General features: G+C 50.2%; 1 long non-coding RNA gene across 1 annotated transcript in view; it reads left to right on the plus strand.

The window, feature by feature from the left end:
- The first annotated feature begins 14040 nt into the window (after positions 1 to 14040).
- Positions 14041 to 17505, plus strand: part of LOC147709892 (uncharacterized) — a 63487-nt gene continuing 60022 nt past the window's right edge. The window contains exon 1 of the long non-coding RNA XR_015296748.1: positions 14041 to 14148. This is a non-coding gene — a long non-coding RNA (uncharacterized LOC147709892). The remainder of the gene's footprint in view (positions 14149 to 17505) is intronic.

A 17505-nucleotide genomic window follows, 5' to 3' on the forward strand; every position in this document is an offset into this window, starting at 1 on the left:
CAGGAGGGCCTACCAATGATAGAATGCTACATGTGGTGACGAGCTGTTATTTTTGATGTAGGCGCCTTGACGCCCATGGGGCAAAGTTTGCGCACAATAAGAATCCCTTCATTCATTCATTTTGTAGTTGATGATAAAAAATGGGGCATAGAGTCCATTTTAAAGATAGCTGAGTGACCCACAAGAGGCAGGGAAAGGGCAGACCCTGTCCTGATCTCTGCCTCCAGTGGGTCCATTGGTGGCTGGATGTCAGCTTCTCATGCCTGGAGGCAGTCGGTGATATAGACTCCCAGGTTTACGAAGCCATGCTTGACAACCTGCATATTTGATGTCCATCCCAGCCCCAAGGGTTAGGAGGGGAGGACATAGATCGAGGACTTGGTGTCCAGTAATGCTCAAGGCGAGTGCATTTAAACGTACTTTATTCTTCGTATAAATGAGTTTAATTATGGTGCCTTTCATAGGGTGATTCATATTTGATCCGCGGATCACGTTGTTGCAATTACTGCAATTTTGGCATGGTTGTAAGCCTTTAAAAGTGGAGACCTTTTGTTTACCATCCGGTTTAGTTAGCAATTCTTCCAGGTTAGGACCTCTGGTATATGCGAATATTGGGGGTACAAACGCTTGTTGGGCACCCGAGGCACTTACTGTAATATGGTGCCTGATGCAGGGCCAGTTGCCATAGAGGCATCTAAGCTCAGCCGAGGGGTAGGATAGGGTAGGTTGGGCTGGGGGTATAGCCCTAGGCCCCGGCCGGCCGCAGACGGGCACAGACGGGCTTGCCTTTGGCACACCTTCGGCGCGCCAGGGGCGAGTCCGCTGCGCAACAGGAAACACATTGAAATTTGAGGGCAGCAGCATGGCCTGATCGCGGTGCTCCGCCCCCAAATGAGGTGGAAGGCAGACTGTCATCCTGCGTGAGAGGCGCAGGAGACTGAGGGGTGTCAAGAATGGATCAAAGTGCGAGTGGCAGGTAAAATACAAATTTAAAAATAATCGCCAGGAAGCACGAGCTTGAAAGAAGTGAAGGGCTGGTTCTCAGGGGAACTCACTGGGAGACTTCTGTGCAACAATGTGCCGAGTCTTAAGCCTCAGACCAGTTTCCCCCAAACGTACCTCCAGCGCACTGCCACCTCCCTGGTTAAGGGCAGAGGCACGGCCTGATCGCGGTGCTCCTCCCTCAACTGAGGTGAAAGACAGACTGTTGTCCTGCATGAGCCTGCACCCTCCACAAAAATCGGGCTAGCCCCGTGGTGGACCGGGGTGCAGGCGAGAGGTGCAGGAGACTGAGGGGTATCAAGAATGGATCAAAGTGCGAGTGGCCGGTAAAATACAAATTTAAAAATACAGATATTATTTTCTGGCTAACTGGTTTACCTTACAAGACATATGAGTGTTGTAAAGCTGGTTAGAGAGATCCGGGTGTTGTGCAGTGAAGAGCACTAAAGTTTGTAAAACATCAAAGTCAAATGTTCACTTCATTAATGTCATCACTTCCCTAAATGCTATTTTTGTCACTTAAAAAACATTCTACAACATTCTACAATTAAAGCTCTGCTCTTATCATGTCACTCCTCGCAAGCTTGCAGAGTGACGGCGGACACTTCTTGCTATCTCGGAATTGAGAAAACTTTTACAGATCGCTCATTCCTGGCGACTTGGCTACTAATTGAGATCCCCTTGACAAGCTTGCGAGGAGTGACATGATAAGAGCAGAGCTTTAATTGCTCACGTTCCTGCTCTGCCTAATGCGTTTACAGATCGTCCATCTCTGACGACCCGAATTTCTTTGCGACTCCCTCTACAAAGTGGGTGCGGTTCGACTAAGTGATAAGAAAAGCCCCAATTGCTAACTTCTTCGTGAATCCATAGATCTACCTCTGTCCCGGCCCTACATATCATCTGCCTCCACCACGCGGAGTTGAGGTTATCGATTTAAGGGATTTACAATATTAATTGTCTACTGTCCTGATGATGGTCTTGAAGAGTTATCCATAAAGACCGAAACGTCGACCCTCAGCCTTATCCAAAGGAGAATTCCTTAAAATCTTTATTTTGGATAGGCCGCTCACAGGCTTTACAGAGATTTTTGATTTATTTCGTGATATTTATCCTGTATTCCTGTTTTGCACATTCTTTATGCTTTGTATTTTTCCCTTTATGATCCAATTTTGATAAAATTCACCTTTTTGCCTATACACATGTCTATTCGTTTTTGTCTTAATGTCAAGTATTGTCATGTCTAGTTAAGTCTATGAATGTTCATTGAAGTTTTTATAATTAATTTCACCCAGGATAATTAAGTTATCTAGTCAATTCAGTTACATAACTAAATCAACTTCTTTAGTACAACAAACTCCTTTGGAGGCAATTTTACCCATCCCATTAAGGAATCAGGCAGCTAGGGCCAATAGCAGCACAGAAACACCAAGGCGGCCATTTTAAGGGCAGGAAACGCGAGATTTCGATCGCAAAATCTCGCGTGATTACGGGCAGCCATTTTGTGTGGGACAAAAAAACTAAGAAAGCCATAAAGAAGAGCAGGGCAGCCATTTTAAGGCCAGGCGAAGAAAAAGAGAAGTGGAAAAACATTAGCAAGAAAAGAATAATAGGAATAAAACAGAGAGAAATAAAGGCAAAAAGAGGAAAGGGACAAAAAGATCCCGACAACACAACAGCAACCAGTGAGAATAAAGGAATGAGAAGTGGAAAGTGACAAGATCACTACAATACACTAGCAAACAGAGGAAATAAAGGTGCAATAAGACAAAGAGACGAAGAAAGCACAAAAGTGAACAAAAGCACCAGAAAAAAAAAAGAAAAACTAAAGAGAAGGAGCAGTAACAAAGAGCACAAAAGACGACAAAAGATGCCTGAGACAAAACAAAGCGCACAGTATCGCAGACCACTGCCATTCAGCGTATCAGAACCACAGGTGGGAATAAGATGGGAGAAGTAGATCATGAAATTTGAAAGATACATGGAAGCCACAGATGTAGTAGAAGCCAAACAGCTAGGGATGTTCCTAAATCTGCTGGGGGATGAAGTGGACGACCTTCTAATAACGCCCCCAAAAAGCAAAACGAGCACATACATAGGGCTGATAAAGTGTCTGACAAATAAATCCGATCCTCAGAGAAATATTGACTTTGAAAGATACAGCTTCAACATAGCGTTTCACCAACCTGACGAGTCACTGGATGATTTTGCAATGAGGCTAAGGAAATTAGTGGCCCATTGTGAGTTTGAAAAATACGACAATGAGCAGGCCATCCGCCTAAGACTGATAGAAGGATGTCGTGACACAGATTTTCGTACAAGAATATTAAAGGAACCGACCACGCAAGAATTTTTTTTAGAACTGGCTAGAGCAGAGGCAAGGGCGATGGCTCATGCAAGACAAATCGACCGACGGGGCGAGCAAGTTCACAGAATAACGGGCACGGGTCGAGCTGGACACTGGAAGAAGGGGTCCAATGGCCAGATGACAAGAAAACAACAAGGGTCACAGTGTTACAGATGCGGGCTGGAATTTCCACATCGAGGAGCATGCCCAGCGTTTGGTCAGACATGCCGAAAATGCAACAGAAGCAACCATTTTGCCACCAAGTGCCAAGGCATGCACTTCAAGAATGAAAGAGGAAGGCCAGGGAGACCTAGAACGACGACAAACCGACATGCGCGACACATGGAAGCAACAACAAGGAGCTCCTCGCTGGAGTCAGGAGAAGAAGAAGAAGCAGAGGAGAAAGTGGAACGCCTATATCTCATGTCCACAGACGAGGGACACAAGGAAGAAAACATCAGGCTGGTAGATAAGCAGTCAATAGAAACAACAGACTCAATGACCATCGATGTAGGGCCGCACCAAGCAGAATTTGTGCCACGTGCAACATCATGTGCGCCACAGAATATGAAAAAAACACACCTACAACCATCAAGAGTACGAGTATTTACCTGGGGCGCAAAGAGGCCAGTAACAAATTTGGGTAAATTCACGGACACCCTGACATACAAAGACAAAACAGTCACAGAAAAGATTCATGTACTAAAAGGAGACATCCCAGCACCATGCTTATTAAGCAATGTCACGGCGAAGGTGATGGGCCCACTACAGATGACATATCACGTGTCTGACAAAAGAAGCATCCTACGAGAGTATCCGAAGTTAACAAAAGCACTTGGAAAGCTGAAAGGGCGGCAGATCACACTGCACATCAACAAATCAGTCAGACCTGTCGCTCAGCATCACAGAAGGGTACCGATCCACCTACAACCGCAAGTGGAAGAAGAAATAAAGGCACTGCTGGATCAGGACATCATCGAGCCAGCTGAAGGGCCAATGCCATGGGTGTCTCCGATAGTTGCCGTACCAAAAAAGGACACTGCACAGATCAGAATATGTGTAGACATGAGAATTCCAAACACGGCCATTGAAAGAGAACGACATCCGGGGCCACATCTAGACGACATGATTAGCTGTCTGACGGGAAAGCCACTATTTTCCAAACTAGACTTGTGTAAAGGGTACCACCAACTAGAACTGGACCAACAATCAAGGTACATAACAACGTTCTCGACACACCTAGGCCTGTTTCGCTACAAACGGCTACGCTTCGGAATCTCATCAGCGGCTGAGATCTTCCAGAAAACAATCAGACAAATAATAAGACCAATCAAGAACAGCCTCAATTATAGTGACGACATCCTGGTATTTGGCAAGTCAGATGAGGAACATGACAAAGCACTGAGAGAAGTTTGCTCACAACTGGAAGAAGTGGGCCTGACGGTAAATGAAAAGAAGTGCGAATTGGGAAGAGAAGAACTGGTGTTCTTTGGGCACATCTTCTCGAAAAAAGGAATGAGGCCGGATCGCAGCAAGGTAAACACCCTAGAGAAGGCAAAACAACCAAAAGATGTAGCTGAGGTATGATCGTTCCTCGGTCTTGCCAGTTATTGTGCACGCTATATCAAGGATTTCGCAACAGTGAGCACACCACTGCGAGAACTAACGAAGCAGGGTCAAACGTTCAAATGGACCACAGAATGCAGCAAGGCGTTCGAAGAGATAAGGGCGTCAGTGACGGCAGTCGACCACCTGGCGTACTTTGACCCGAACCTATGCACCGAACTAACAGTGGATGCCAGCCCAGTGGGTCTGGGCGCTATACTGGCACAGCACAAGCATGGAAAAGACTCGCCACGACGGGTCCTGGCCTATGCAAGCAAAAGTCTGTCAGACGTTGAGAGAGCGTACTCTCAACTGGAAAAGGAGAGTCTGGCTGTGGTGTGGGCATGTGAGCACTACAACATGTTTATCTATGGGAAGCCGTTCACGATTGTAACAGACCACCAGGCCCTAGTCACCATATATGGCAACCCAAGCGCCAAGATACCACCAAGGATTGAGTGGTGGGGGATAAGATTGATGGACTACAATTTTAAAATAGTTCACAAACCTGGAAAGGAGCAAAACCCGGCTGACTAAATGTCACGACACCCGCGCCCCCATCGAGAAGATGGCACCACCTTGGCAGAAGAATACCTAAACTTCATCCTCAAACAAAACACTCTGACGTCAATAACGATTGCCGAGCTGGAGCAAGAAACAAAGAGAGATCAGACCATGCAGGCAATCGGGAGAGTAGTGCGGCAACAGAGATGGAGACACATCAACAATAACAGCCCCACAGAAGAAGGGGTAATAAAAGAAGAAATGCTGGCTTTCAAGAAAATAAGTGAAGAACTATCTGAAACAGAGAACGGAATTCTAATGAGGGGATCACGAATAGTGATACCATGCAGGCTGAGGAAGAGAACAATTGAACTAGCCCACGAGTCCCATCTAGGCATTGTAGCGACAAAGAAAATGTTGAGGGAAAAAGTGTGGTTCCCAGGACTGGATGGCATGGTGGAAGAAGCAATAGCACACTGTCATGTCTGTCAAGTGACGGGACCGCCATCAAAACCAGCACCGCTACAAATGTCAGAACTGCCACAGGCAGTATGGACTGAGTTAGCGGCAGATTTTTATGGACCATTAGAAACTGGAAACTACTTGTTGGTTGTCATCGTCGAGTTCTCAAGGTTCCCGATTGTAAGACAGATATCGTCGACATCAGCAAGTGCCACACTACCAGTACTAGATGACATCTTCGCTGCCTGGGGCTCCCCACAAACATTGAAGACGGACAACGGCCCTCCATTTTCTGGAGAAGAATTCCGTCGATTCATGGAATATCTGGGGATCAAGCATCGGAAGATAACACCTCTGTGGCCCCAGGCCAACGGAATGGCAGAACGATTTATGGGGACCATAAAGAAAGCCATCCAGCGAGCAAAACTGACACAAATATCGACGGGACAGGCACTGTGCCAGGTGTTGAGGGATTACAGAAACACCCCTCACAGCTCCACAGGTCGATGCCCAGCGGAACTGGTCCTGGGACGCTCGAGCAAGACAAGACTGCCTCAAATGGATGCTAAAATGAGCATGAATCCTAGAGGAAAATGAAAGAATATGCCGATCAGCGCAGACACGCATCGGAATCGAAGTTAAATGAAGGAGACCTGGTGGTGGTGAGACAGAGACAACAACTGAAATCGGACAGCCCATTCTCCAAAGATCCGCTGGTAGTGACCAAAGTGAAGGGATCAATGGTGACGGCAGTTTCTGACCACCAAAGTATAACGAGAAACAGTTCCCACTTCAAGGAGCTCAAGGCAGAAGGAGAAGAATCAGCAGCAGCAACACCACCGAAAGCGGAAGACAGAGAGCCAGGAATCGACGGAAAGACAAGACCAAGAAGAACATGCAGGAAACCACAAAGACTCATTGAAGAGATGTAGAACAAATAATTTTCTCTCTCTCTCTCTCTCACTACAACTATCAGTAAGTACTGTCAACAGAGAGGGGGGAGGCGACAATGACTAGTGAAAAAATATCAGGAACTTTTGTTTGCGACAAAGGGGAAGATGTAGTGACCTGACCTTAGGGCGACGACTGACCGTAGGTCACTAGGACCCTGTGGGTCATAAGGGCAGTGACCAGGTCAATGGACACCACATCCTGTTAGGGACAGGAAGTGGACAGAGAAGCCCAGGACTGACCAGAGGACGGACGCGCCACGACTTGCTCCTGTACAGATAATAAAGAAGTGTTTACACACCAACCTGCTTGTCCTGTGCTTGGTGGGCCGACTGCCCCAGCATCAGGATACGACACCGGCAGGCTCTATTGGCTTGGCTACAATATATCAGTAGTACCCTGGGCGCGGCATACCCATTTGACTGGGACTGATCCGTGCCCAATATCAATTACCACTATGCAGGATGTTACGTCCTGAAGCCTCCCGCCTCCTGCGGCTGTGAGAGCGGGTGGCTAAACTTTGGGACACAGGCTGCCTGCGGCAAAGGCATTACTCTAACTGTTGTGCCGTAATTGCATAACTGACCGCCACCACCCCTGGAGCCAGGGCACACTACGGTGCAGCTGAGCCTTGAGTGCAGCCCAGGTGTCACGTTTGCCGAGGGATCACAAATTTGCTAGCATTCGCGACAAGAATTTGCAATTCTATTAAGGACACGGAGGCGAGGATTATGCTTCTCAATCTTTACTAGAAGCTCACAGCAGCCAATGAAAATGCTTGCTTTTCATTTCAATAAACGTTAAACTGCATATCCCATCATGCTTTACATATAACCACGCCCCTTTAGTCCATAAGAGGCCTTAGCCTGCCGCCATCTTCCTCTTTCTTGCGGCGAACAGCTCCAACCGAACATGTAACTCCAAAACTCTTCCAACGGGAAGGGGAACTTTAGGCGAACCATCTTGTCATACTTCGGGACTCAATCACCCTTTTTTTCCGAACCTGAAAGAAAGGATACAAGACCGTAACCACCGTAACCATCTGGGTGGGCAAGCATTTTATAACTCCATATACAATGCCGGGTGGGATAATCCTCGCCTCCGTGTCCTTAATAGAATTGCAAATTCTTGTCGCGAATGCTAGCAAATTTGTGATTCTATGTCAGGACCGGAGGCTTCTGATTATGCATGTTTAACGCTTACTAAAAACAACAGAGGCAATATCCCCCACCGGCTTATAATAAAACGTCTTGAATGTCGATTCAGACGACCAATCTGCACAATGCATAATATCATGAATGCTGGAGCCCAACATGAATGATTTCAATGCCATAGCACCCCTGACAGAATGCGCACCAAACATGGTGATGTCAATGCCTGCTTCTTCCATCACGAAACGAAGCCATCTGGCAATGGTGGCTGCCGCCACAGCTCTGAACGGCTTTTGTAAGGCTATCAACAGCTGCGAACAGCCCTGAGGCCTAAGTGCCGCAGTACATTCCTCATAAGTCTTAATACAGTGAACAACACATAACTTTTCATTCTCCTGAAATGCATTATACGATATATGTGTAGACAATGTTTTGGTACGCCTAAAAATCTGAAAAGAAACACCTTCGGGAGTAAATACTCTACCTGTAATATCCAGTGCACGTACATCCGACGACCTCCTACACGCCGAAAGGCAAAGCAACATAGCCAGCTTGGCTGAAAGCTGTTTCCTGGAAAGATCTTTGTTAGCTGGCCAGCTGTCGAAGAGGTCCAAGACGCGCTTGACATCCCACAAACCAGAATATTTAGGTTTAGGGGGATTCTCTACTCTAATACCCTTCAACAATTTACACACGACAGGGTGCATACCGACAGGTTTCCCTTCCAGCTGAACGTGGCCCGCTGAGATGGCCGACCTGAAATTGTTAATGGACCGATAGGCCAGGCCCTGCGATGCCTTATCCGTCAGGAAATTCAACACATGGGGTAAGCCGGCCCCCACGGGATCCAAATGTCGTTCCACGCACCAACCCACCCAGCCTTTCCAGGCCGAGGAGTACCGTTTCCTCGTGGAAGGAGCCCAGGCCTGCTTGATGAAGTCTGCAGCCCTGCTCGAAATTCCTGGCACTTGCCACTGCTGCCTGAAAGCCTCCAGGCCATCAGCCGGAGCCTGCCCTCCAAGATCAAGGGATGTGTCTCCTGATGAGGGCCCAGCAACAGGCTCGTCGACTCCGGGAGGAGTCTGGGGAGGTCGCAGCTCCACTGCATCAGCTTGGGGAACCAAGATTGGGACGTCCACCAAGGCGTCACCATGACCACCTCCGCATTCTGTCTGAGTACCTGCGACATCGCTCTGGGGATCAGCAAGAAGGGGGGAAATGCATAGTGAACCCCCACCGACCAGTCCTGTAGAAAAGCGTCCGTCGCCTGAGCTAACGGATCCGGTCTCCAACTGAAGAATCGAGGGATCTGGAAGGTCAACCTCGATGCAAACAAATCCGTCTCGAACGGACCCCAAATCTTCCCTAGCCACTCGAACATCCTCGGGCTCAACTTCCAATCGCTGAAGTCCCGGAGGTACCTCGAGTTCCAGTCCGCCACCTGATTGGACTGGCCTGGGAGATACTCCGCAATGACCGATATCTGGTTGCGGAGGCAATAATGCCAAAAGTCTTTGGCTATTTGAACAAGCATGGACGACCTCGTGCCTCCCAACTTGTTGATGTACCTCACTGCCGAGATATTGTCCAGACGCAGGAGGATACAGCAGGAAGTCCGCTGAGGGGACAATGTTCTCACCGCGAACGACCCCGCCAGCAGCTCCAGGCAATTGATATGGAGGGAAAGCTCCTCCGGGGACCAACGTCCTCCTGTGGAGATGTCTCCACAACGCGCGCCCCAGTCCCATCGGCTGGCGTCTGACTCTATGGTGACTTCCGGGAGTGAACCGAAGATCGCTCGGCCGTTCCAAGCGTCGACGTGTCCCAACCACCATTGTAACTCCGACCGCACCTCCTGCGTGAGGGGAATGCTGTCTGAGTACGAGAGACCCTTCTGAAGGTGCCTGATCTTCAGTTGTTGCAGGGCCCTGTAATGCAGCGGGCCCGGGAAAATCGCCTGGACTGAAGACGCTAGAATTCCTACCATTCTCGCCAGCGCTCTCAAGGAGACAGACTGGCTGCTCAGAAGTCTCCGAATCTCTTTCTTCAGATCTCGAAGTTTGTCCTTCGGAAGGCACATTTGGGCCATTACCGAATCCACCGTGAAACCCAGAAAATCTATGACTTGTGATGGAACCATGACTGACTTCTTGGTGTTTATCACAAACCCTAGATCCTGCAACATAGTCGTGGTCAGTTGGAGGTGTCGTAATAGAGTCTGCCGACACTGGTCCACTATGAGAATGTCGTCGAGGTATATGATAAGACGGATACCTCGTTCCCGGAGGTACGCCACCACCGGCTTCATCACCTTGGTGAAGCACCAAGGTGCCGAGGAGAGCCCGAAAGGCAGAACCAAATATTCGTACCATCGGTCTCTCCATTGGAATTGAAGAAACCTGCGATGTGGGGGAAAGATCGGAATAGAGAGATAAGCATCTTTCAGGTCCAGCCGGACCATCCAATCTCCCACTTGCAACAGATCCGTTAAAAGATGGATGCCCTCCATCTTGAAATGATTGTAAGTCAGGAATTGATTGAACTCCCTGAGGTTTAAAACTAGTCTGTTTCCACCCCCTTTCTTCTGAATCACAAATATGTTGCTGCAGAAGCCGTGAGGGCACCGAATACTTGGTGCAATCGCGCGCTTCCGAAGCAAAGCCGCAATCTCCTCGTCTATGAAACTGGCCTCTAGTTGGGAAAAATGGAGAATAGGGGGTGCGCATGTCTGAACTGGACTTGAGTAAAACTCCAGATGAAAGCCCTGAATAGTCTGAAGGACCCAAGCGTCCTGAGTAAGGTCCTCCCACCGCCCCAGGCAGTGTCGAGTCCGCCCCCCCAGAGGAAGAAGGGAAGTATCTGCAAGTCTCACCTGAGCTCTGCTGATGCTTGAACTTCCCTCGTCCATCTCCAGTCTGATATCTGTTTTTGTTGAACCTCCTCCGGGAGGGGTAGAAGGTTCCTCCTCGAGTTGAGTCATAATCATTTCTGCCCCTTCCGAAGTCTCCTCTGTGGGGGCCAGGAGGACCTCCTCGGCCTGACGAGCGACCCCCGCCTCGTCCGGCCCTGTGAAAAACACCCTGGCTGAGGGCACGCTTGATGCCCGACTGGGCCTTGTCCAAAGCTGTAAAGGTGCCGACATATTTGGAGACGTCCCTAACGAATTTGTCACCAAAAAGAAGGCCTTCTGCAAGGGGTCCCGGCTCCGCGTCAGCGAGCTCTGTAAGATTCGAATCCATCTTCATCAGCAAAGATTTTCTCCTCTCTGCCGAGACCGCGCAGTTCGCGTTGCCCAAGAAACATATGGCTCTCTGGGCCCATCCAGCAAGCACGTCCGGGTTTATAATGACAGAGGTCTCCTTGGCCACAAAGGCCATCTCTAGGATTTTTGCCAAGGGGCCGATGGCGTCTAACATTTTGTCCTGACACCCCCGCCATGCTCTATCCAGACCTCTTTTCGGGTCCTTGGTGAACTTCTTCAGAAAGGTGAGAAGGTTAGGATCAATCTCCGGTGTCTCCGCCACCTGATTTGGGATTTCCGGTCTAGGGCACTCAGAGCGTAAACGATTTCTTACATCCCTAGGGAATCCTTTGCGTAAATTATCGTGGATGTAAGCCGTGACTGCAGCTGGCGGCATCCAATCCTGTGATCTAGGGTGTACAATCTCCAAAGGATCAAAGGTGAACGGTGTATCATCCGGCGCGAGGCTCTTCGGCTGCGCCACCTTTGCCTTCTTTGGAGGATTGCGATCCTCTGAGGTGTCGGTGTCCGTATCCGTGTTCGTGGCAGTATCCGTGTCCGTGTCGGTGTCGTGGACCCTACGTTTACTGGTGGCCTTGGCTCCAGCGTAGGAATGGTCCGCCGTGTCCGGCAGGGTAGCTAAGGCCTGCATGTGAGGCCAGGTGGCCGAGTCCCTTGAAGGACCCGAGGTGGATGCATCATCCCTCTTCTTCTGAGGTTTATCAAAGCCATGTCTTTTGGCAAAACCTTCCAATTGACGTCGGATAGGACGAAGGGCAGAGGCCAGTGCCTGATGCACTGTCTGAGGTACAGTCGTTTCCATCGCCCTGTTAACGGAGGACTGGACCGAAGCGTCCAAAGCGCTGACCAGGTTGTCCTCCAAGGCAGCAGTCTGCCTGTTCTCAAATTCCTCCTCCTGATAGTACCCCTCAGTATACTGCTCTTCCGACATACTCACTGGGAATCCTGTTTAGGTTGTGGTCAAACAAACCAGGTACTAGGAGGGTCAGGGGGGGGGGTCAGCCCACACAGCACACAACTTTCACCACCTAAACCCCCTCAGCAAAGCTGTAGTCAAGGCGGGCCAGAGACCCAGGCCACTGAAATACACTGAGCGTGTGCGCGCTCAAATTGGCCCAATTAGTATTTATACCACCTCACCAGGCGATCTCTAAGGCAGAGGGACCCTTCCTAACACTTCGATATAAATTTTCAATTGAAACTGACAAACGCGGTTCGCGCCGCGACGTGCAGCCCAAGCGCGACTGAATCCTACCAAAAAATAGCCCAAATTCAGCGCGCTTTGGGTGCACGTCGCGGCCGGGAGCCACCCGGCCTGAATGAGCGTCAGCGGCGATGAGGGAAGCCGTCTGCGCATGCGCAAACGCGCGTACACTACGGGGACAACACCGGGCTCCAGCAGGCTCCAAAAACAGAATACCGGCATCCGTCTGCCTCCGGTCAACGACCGTCGCTACCCTCGCGCGAATACTGCGCGCTCCTGCCACCTGAGGAATGTGGATTACCAAGACGACGGGCAACACGATGCTCCGCCGAAGGACAGCTACTCCCCCTGAAGAGGTAACAACCTCAGCACAACATTACAATACGATGCCAGAATATCGCAAATAAACAATCTGAACAATGTAAAATACAGTGTATACAGTGCCAAGTAATGTCAATCAAACATTAACAAGCGCAATAAAGACACAGAGGGAGTAAACAAGGTTGTACTTAGCTCTGTGAGCAGCAAAGAAAGAGGAAGATGGCGGCAGGCTAAGGCCTCTTATGGACTAAAGGGGCGTGGTTATATGTAAAGCATGATGGGATATGCAGTTTAACGTTTATTGAAATGAAAAGCAAGCATTTTCATTGGCTGCTGTGAGCTTCTAGTAAAGATTGAGAAGCATAATCAGAAGCCTCCGGTCCTGACATAGAATTTGAGCCAGTTGCCGCATGGAGGACTCACTCTGAGGAGCTGGGCAGCCCTACCTTAAAACAATTTTCCCGTCCGCCGCTTGCCTCTCAATTTAAGTAAGTTCTCTTGGGCATGATATGGGACTAAAATGTGCTTTGCATTATATGGCTTGCAGTTGCAAAGTACTTTACTTAATATAGCGCCCCGGCTCACTTTGCTCAGCTTCTACGCTGTGTGTGCGCGCTTCTCAGCCTCTCCTCCCAACTCCCCCCAAATAAATGCCCGGTCACTGTGCTCTCTGCCGTGGCAGCTGTTAGTAGGGGACTTTTGTATTGAGTTTCCGGACAATCTGGGCGGCTGGCTGTGCGATGGGGCTGGGCATGCAGCGGTGCTAGATAGAATGTGCATGCTCAGAGGATGAGTCACCAGTTAGGACCAAAAGGGGATGCGCTGAGGTGCGCATGCTCCAAGGACCAGTTTCTGTTATGGAGTCGAGTGGAAACGATGATCTGCGCATGCTCGGATAGTGATTCAAAACCATGGACAGGCGCATGCTCCGAGGGCGAGACTTTTTATGGACAGGAGGTTTCGACAATCTGCGCACGCTCCGAGGGTGCTACACGCTGATGGACAGGTGTGCGCATGCTCCGAGGATGAGTCACGGTTATGGAAGGAAGGGGATTCGATGATCTGCGCATGCTCCGAGGATGAGTCACAGTTATGGACAGGTGTGCGCATGCTCCGAGGATGAGTCACGATTATGGACTGGAAGGGATTCGATGATCTGCGCATGCTCCAAAGGTGAGTCACCGTTATGAACAGGAAGGGGTTCGATGATCCGCGCATGCTCGGGGGCCGACGTCCTTCGAGCGGGGCAGTCACCTCAGTTTTTCTGAGACCGTCGCTCTTGGGAGCTCCTGCCCGGGGAGGCGCCTCTGCTGCGCAGACATTCAAAGGCCGCGGGCCGGTAAGGACAGGGGGCATCTTGTGCATTGAGCAGCACCTGAGCCTGCTTGAAGGAGCCTCATAAAAATAACCCTCTCTCATCTACAGGGACCCCTACAGCGGAGGGAGGTTACCACGAGACCCGAAATACAGCTGAAAACGGAGAGGTAGAGGGAGAAGAGGAGGAGGAGAGAGGGGAGGAGGAGGGACTGAGAGAGGAGGAGGTAGAGAGAGAGAAGGAGGAAGACAGAGAGGAGGAGCAGAGAGAGGAGGAGGAGGGACAGAGAGAGGAGGAGGAGCAGAGAGAGGCGGGACAGAGAGGAGGAGGAGGTACAGGGAGAGGAGGAGGAGAGAGGAGGAGGAGGTACTGAGAGAGGAGGAGGTAGAGAGAGAGAAGGAGGTACAGAGAGAGGAGGAAGAGAGGGGGAGGAGAAACAGAGAGAAGAGGAGGTACAGAGAGAGGCGGGACAGAGAGGAGGAGGAGGTACAGAGAGAGAAGATGAGGAACAGAGAAAGGAGGAGGAGGTACAGAGAGAGGCGGGACAGAGAGGAGGAGGAGGTACAGGGAGAGGAGGAAGAGAGAGAGAAGGAACAGAGAGAGGAGGAGGAACAGAGGAGAGGAGGAGGTTCAGAGAGAGGAGGAACAGAGGAGAGGAGGAGGTACAGAGAGAGAAGGAGGTAGAGAGAGAGAAGGAGGAACAGAGAGAGGAGGACGAGGAACCGAGAGAGGAGGAGGGACAGAGAGAGGAGGAAGACAGAGAGGAGGAGCAGAGAGAGGAGGAGGAGGAACAGAGAGGAGGAACAGAGAGAGGAGGAGGGACAGAGAGAAGAGGAGGAGGGACAGAGAGAGGAGGAGGAGATACGGGGAGAGAGGAAGAGATACAGAGAGAGAGGAAGAGAGAGGAGGAGAAGGAACAGAGAGAGGAGGAAGACAGAGAGGATGAGGTACAGAGAGAAGAGGAAGAGAGGGGGAGGAGGAACAGAGAGAAGAGAAGGAGGTACAGAGAGAGGAGGAGGTACAGAGAGAGAAGATGAGGAACAGAGAAAGGAGGAGGTACAGAGAGAGGAGGACGAGGGACCGAGAGAGGAGGAGGAGGAGAGAGAGAAAGAGGTACAGAGAGAAGAGAAAGAGAGAGAGTAGGAGGAGGTACAGGGAGAGGAGGAAGAAGAGAGAGAGAGAGAAGGAGGTACAGAGAGAAGGAGGTACAGAGAGAAGAGGAGGAGAAGGTACAGAGAGAAGAGGAGGAGATACAGGGGGAGGAGAAGGAACAGAGAGAGGAGGAACAGAGAGAGGAGGATGAGGTACAGAGAGAGGAGGAACGAGAGAGAGGAGGAGGAGGGACCGAGAGAGGAGGAGGACAGAGAGAGGAGGAGGAGGAACAGAGAGGAGGAGGAGGAACAGAGAGAGAGGAGGAAGAGAGAGAGAAGGCGGTACAGAGAATAAAAGAAAGAGAGAGGAGGAAGGAGAAGGAGGGACAGTGAGAAGAGAAAGAGAGAGAGGAGGAGGAGGAACAGAGAGGAGGAGACAGAGAGGAGGAGAGGTACAGAGAGAAGAGGAAGAGAGGGGGAGGAGGAACAGGGAGAAGAGAGGTACAGAGGAGGAGGAACAGAGAAGGGAGGAGGAGAGATGAGGAGGTACAGAGAGAGAAGATGAGGAACAGAGAAAGGAGGAGGAGGTACAGAGAGAGGAGGAGGTACAGAGAGAGGCGGGACAGAGAGAGGAGGAGGTACAGGGAGAGGAGAGAGAGAGAGAAGGAACAGAGAGAGGAGGAGGAACAGAGGAGAGGAGGAGGTTCAGAGAGAGGAGGAACAGAGAGAGGAGGAGGAGGTACAGAGAGAGAAGATGAGGAACAGAGAGGAGGAGGTACAGAGAGAGAAGATGAGGAACAGAGAGGAGGAGGAATAGAGAGAGGAGGAGGTACAGAGAGAGAAGGAGGTACAGAGAGAGGAGGAGGAGGTACAGGGAGAGGAGGAGGACGAGGGACCGAGAGAGGAGGACGAGGGACCGAGAGAGGAGGAGGAGAGAGAGAAGGAGGTACAGAGAGAAGAGAAAGAGAGAGGAGGAGGAGGTACAGGGAGAGGAGGAAGAGAGAGAGAGAGAAGAGGAGGAGAAAGTACAGAGAGAAGAGGAGGAGATACAGGGAGAGGAGAAGGAACAGAGAGAGGAGGGAGGAGGTACAGAGAGAGGAGGAGGAACCAGAGAGAGGAGGAGGAGGTACAGAGAAAGGAGGAGGGAAAAGAGAGGAGGAGGAGGTACAGAGAGAGGAGGAGGAACAGAGAGAGGAGGAGGAGGAGGGACCGAGAGAGGAGGAGGTACAGAGAGAGGAGGAGGAGGTACAGAGAGAGGAGGAGGAACAGAGAGACGAGGAGGAGGAGGGACCGAGAGAGGAGGAGGAAGAGAAAGAGAAGGAGGTACAGAGAGAAAAGAAAGAGAGAGGGGAGAAGGAGGGACAGTGAGAAGAGAAAGAGAGAGAGGAGGAGGAACAGAGAAGAGGAGGAGGAGGAGGAACAGAGAGAGGAGGAAGACAGAGAGGAGGATGAGGTACAGAGAGAAGAGGAAGAGAGGGGGAGGAAGAACAGAGAGAAGAGGAGGTACAGAGGAGGAGGAGGAGGAACAGAGAGGGGAGGAGGAGAGATGAGGAAGTACAGAGAGAGAAGACGAGGAACAGAGAAAGGAGGAGGTACAGAGAGAGGAGGAGGAGGTACAGAGAGGAGGAGGAACAGAGAGAAGAGGAGGTACAGAGAGAGAAGGAGGTATAGAGAGAGGAGGAGGTACAGAGAGAAGAGAAAGAGAGAGAGGAGGAGGTACAGAGAGAAGAGAAAGAGAGAGAGGAGGAGGAGGTACAGAGAGGAGGAGGACGAGGAGAAGGAACAGAAAGAGGAGGAATACAGAGAGGAGGAGGAGGGACAGAGAGAGGAGGAGGAACAGAGACGAGGAAGAGAGAGGGGAGGAGGAACAGAGAGAAGAGGAGGAGGAACAGAGAGAGGAGGAGGAGAGATGAGGAGGTACAGAGAGAGAAGATGAGGAACAGAGAAAGGAGGAGGTACAGAGAAAGGAGGAGGAGGTACAGATAGTGAAGATGAGGAACAGAGACGAGGAGGAACAGAACGAGGAGGAGGAGGTACAGAAAGAGGAGGAGGAGAAGGTACAGAGAGAGGAGGAGGTACAGAGAGAAGAGGAGGTACAGAGAGAGGATTTGAATTTGTTTATTGCACAGTTAATAAAAACTCACAATATTACACAAAGATAAAAGGTCTTTTGACTATATAAAACTTTTCCAAACAAGAAGATATTGCACATTAGTAAAATCTCAAGGAGTCTATAATAAATTAGTAGGTCTTCCTGTTGGTTATTGCTATTAATACTTGTACTTCTTAT

Source organism: Lissotriton vulgaris, chromosome 6, assembly GCF_964263255.1.
Source record: "Lissotriton vulgaris chromosome 6, aLisVul1.2, whole genome shotgun sequence".
NCBI classification, from domain to species: domain Eukaryota; kingdom Metazoa; phylum Chordata; class Amphibia; order Caudata; family Salamandridae; genus Lissotriton; species Lissotriton vulgaris.